This window comes from Salmo salar, chromosome 06 (genome assembly GCF_965601325.2).
Source record: "Salmo salar chromosome 06, fSalSal1, whole genome shotgun sequence".
NCBI classification, from domain to species: Eukaryota; Metazoa; Chordata; class Actinopteri; order Salmoniformes; family Salmonidae; genus Salmo; species Salmo salar.
The window spans coordinates 14,666,999-14,671,618 of NC_138296.1; positions in this window are offsets into that span (position 1 = coordinate 14,666,999).

Below are 4,620 nucleotides of genomic sequence, written 5' to 3' on the forward strand. Positions count from 1 at the left end.
TGTCTGTCTCTTTCTGTGATCCTGAACCCTGTGAGAACGGTTCAGATGCACCACACACACACTGGACACACACACACTGGATACACACTGGACACACACACACGCTGGACACACACACACACACACATACTGAACACACACACACACACACAAATACACACACTTGACACACACAAACTGGACACACTTACCACTCACACACAAACTGGACACACACTCACCACTCATCTGACCAATACAACAGTGAGGTGAGTGACTCATCAGACCAGGAGAACACTGAGGTGAGTATCTTTGTAGGAACAGCATTTTCGTTTGCTGACTACATTATCTATCAGCTGAAAACTCTTGAACAAATTATAATATAAACTGATCAAGTTAAGTAGAAGCATCTAGCCATTTCTGCACAGTGTTCACATTAGTCATGCACGATTACAGTGTAAGCAGGGAAAGCTTAGCGTAACATAATACAACCTGTCTGCCATGATATTTACTCTATGTTGTCAGACTCACTGACTGTGAACTCAGACACATCCTGTGAAGGGCTGGCCTCAGTTCTCAGTTCAAACCCCTCATACCTGAGAGAGCTGGATCTAACAACGACCTGAATGATTCAGTTGTGAAGCTGCTCTCTGCTGGACTGGGGAATCCCCACTGTAAACTGGAGACTCTGAGGTCAGTGTTCCTGTAGTTGGTCAACAAGTGATAACTGTTCACAAGATCCACATGTGTTTATAAAGGACCAAAATACACAATTCAATGTATATCTGACACCCCACCATCTGACCTTGACTGACAGAATATCAAACCATTTTATTTAATTCAATAATTTTTAAAAGCTGATCCTTTCTTTTCACCACCAAAGAAGAGCAGTTTTAAATCATGTTAAAGTCTGCAGGTTGTCGCTCCGTGGAGTCAAAGAGGAAGGCTTTGTTTCTTTGGCCTCATCTCTGAGGTCAAACCCTTCACACCTGAGAGAGCTGGAGTACCTATCACCCAGGAGACTCAGGAGTCAGTCTGCTCTCTGCTGGACTGGAGGATCCACACTGGAGACTGGAGAAACTCAAGTATGTACAGTCATTGCTCAATTTAAAGATTTGAGATTATGCTGCGGGATTTAGAGGTAATTTGTGGTTTAGTATGGTACCCTGCATCACTGCCTCATTGCAGGGGGAGTCAGAGCACTGATTATGCTTTTGGGTCCCAAGGCGCTAATGTGTCTCTAACTGACAATGAATGGACGACATAAACCAAATAGAAACTGATAATTGTGCACAACTTCTAAATTGAATTTCAATTAACTGAATGATGAGGATGAAGAAGGTGGTTGAATTTAGAACAATAGTGTAAGAATTGCTATTCCTTCATCCGGAAGAAAAATACACATATTTTTTTGTTTCTATTCGTCAGTATTACTTACTAAAACTGTTGTTACACTAAGGTTTTTATTCTAAGAAAAATGAAAATGTTCAATTGTATTCCATGATATTCTTAAGATATATGTGTTGACTGAATATTAGCAAGTGATGTCTGCTAAATAATCAAGTTGATGGCGCAGTCATATAGCCTCGGCACCTACATAAAGCTGAGTAACTCACTCATTCATGGCTTTGGATCAAAATAAATACGTTTTTTGGTTATCCTGACCTGGACGCCATGTATTATAGTCTTTAAAAGGAAAAATATTACCACCGTCTCTTGCGCATGTCATTTTCCATATGGATCCATAAGGAATTACTATGGGAATAAATATCACTGAATGACAGAAATATTGGAACAAAGTAGGCTAATGAAGGTAAACAGATTGTTGCTTACTGGAAAATACTCTTTAAAAGTTAACGGAAGAGGCAAGTGGATTGGAAAAAAGACAGCATTCAGAGGTGAAGACAGCAATGCTCTGAGACAAGCATGGGGACTGGTCTTGATAAATCAATTAGATTTTTATTTTCACTGAATCTCTGCTTGCGTATTGGTTAGAATTATGGTGTGGAAATGTTAGGATTATTTTTGCTCTTACTGTAGTACTGTAGCCTACTCCCAACCGGTCATGTTGTACAGCGCCATTATGGGCTATTAGCAGGACAATAGACTCTTGCTGTCACGTCCTGACCAGTAAAAGGGGTTATTTGTTAGTGTAGTTTGGTCAGGGCGTGGCAGGGGGTGTTTGTTTTGTGTGTTTCGGGGTTTTTGGTGTATGTTTTCTATTTCTATGTGGGTTTTCTAGTTTTTGTATTTCTATGTTAGTTTTGGGAATGACCTCCAATTAGAAGCAGCTGGTTGTCGTTGCTTCTAATTGGAGGCCATATTTAAGTGGGGGTTTTTTTTCTCTTGTGTTTGTGGGTAGTTGTTCCATGTATAGTCTATGTACCTTACAGGACTGTTTTTTGTCGTTCTTTTGTTCAGTGTTCATTTCTTTAATAAATCAAGAAGATGATTCACATCCCTGCTGCAGTTTGTCCGATCATTACGACGCTTATGACAGAACTACCCACCAAACCAGGACCAAGCAGCGGGGATTGGAGCAGAGATAGAAAGGATGGACATGGGAGGATGAACGACGATTCTGGGAGGACAAACTAAGGGAGCTAGAGGAGACCGAGAGGCATCCCCCCAAAAAAATGGGGGGGGGGGGGGGCACACGGGGTGTTGGGCAGAGTCAGGATGGAGACCTGAGCCAACTCCCCGTGCTTATTACGGGGAGCGACGGATCAAGAAAGCACCGAGCTATGCGGAAATGCGTACTGTATTGCCCAGAGGCATTCAAAGGCCGGTGCGATCGGTAAAAGCTCCTCAGTATGGCCAGGCTATGTTAAGCACTCAGCCAGGAAGGGTTGTGCAGGCTGTATGCTCCAGACCTCCAGTGCGTCTCCAGGGTCCAGTTTACCCTGTTCCTGCTCCTCGCACTAGCCCTGAGGTAAGTGTTACTAGGCTGGCGCCTCCAAAGCCAGCCCCACGCACCAGGCCTTTAGTGTGCTTGCCCAGTCCAGTACGTCCTGTTCCTGCTCCTCGCACTAGCCCTGCGGTGCGTGTCACTAGTCTGGCGCGTCCAAAGCCAGCCCCACGCATCAGGCCTTTAGTGCGCTTGCCCAGTCCAGTACATCCTGTTCCTGCTCCTCGCACTAGCCCTGTGGTGCGTGTCACTAGTCTGGCGCCTCCTAAGCCAGTCCCACGCATCAGGCCACCAGTGCGCCTCCATAACCCGGTACAGCCAGTCCGGCGCGGCCAGAGTCGCCCGCCAGTCCGGCGCGGCCAGAGTCGCCCCTCAGCCCAGAGCCTTCAGAGGTGGGCTACAGCCCTGAGCCTTCAGCGGGGGTGGACAGGCTTGAAAGGGGACTAAGGCCGGAGCCAGAGCCACCTCCGTAGTTGGAGGATTGGGGGGGTGTAGCACGGTAGCCGTCGGTGACGGTAGCCACCCTCCCTTTAATTTTGGGGTTATTGTTTTGTTAGTTTTTTGTTTCAGGTGCATCCGGGGTCTGCACCTTTGGGGGGGGGGGGGGGGGGGGTACTGTCACGTCCTGACCAGTAAAAGGGGTTATTTGTTATTGTAGTTTGGTCAGGGCGTGGCAGGGGGTGTTTGTTTTGTGTTTCGGGGTTTTTGGTGTATGTTCTATTTCTATGTGGGTTTTCTAGTTTTTCTATTTCTATGTTAGTTTTGGGAACGACCTCCAATTAGAAGCAGCTGGTTGTCGTTGCTTCTAATTGGAGGTCATATTTAAGTGGGGTTTTTCTCTTGTGTTTGTGGGTAGTTGATTTTTGTATAGTCCATGTGTCCTTACGGAACTGTTGGTTTACATCGATTTATTTTAAGTGTTCACTTTTATAAATAAAAGAAGATGAGCACGATACCCGCTGCGCCTTGGTCCACTTTCTACGACGCACCTGACACTTGCCAAGAAGGGGGGGTAGGGGGAGAATTGCATCGTCAAATGTATTTCTTAGTTAGGTTGGCTGTATCACAACCGGCCGTGATTGGGAGTCCCATAGGGCGGCGCACAATTGGCCTAGAGTCGTCCAGGTTTGGCCGGGGTAGGCCGTCATTGTAAATAACAATTTATTCCTAACTGACTTGCCTAGTTAAATAAAGGGTAAATAAAAACAATAATAATAAAAAATACACTGCTGCCCCCTGTTGGTTTGGGTTTTGTTTTTTGTTTTTCTTGGAATAGAAACGCCATAATATTAATCAAATGAATTAAGCTACATTTCTTAAAATCAGTCCCATATACTATCTTCTTACAAAAAAGGTTTAAAATTCTCTATTACAGCCAATAACTTTTGGTTATTTGAAAACGAAATAATCTCCAAATATTGTTGATGTTTTCAAACACTTGTTTTTCACAAGGGCTATTAGCACGACAATAGATATGTGGTCCCAAAAACACCTCTCTGACATAGGGTCCAGCATATCTCTTGCTGATGTCATTGATTGTCTCTGTTTAAGTAGTATTTTTTGATGTGATGGGGCCTCCCGAGTGGCACAGCGGTCTAAGATATTGCATTGCAGTGCAAACTGTGTTGCTTCAGATGCTGGTTTGATACCCATGCTGGCTGCGACCAGGAGACCCATGAGGCGACACACAATTGTCTGGGTTAGGGGAGGGTTTGGCCGGCTGGGATGTCCTT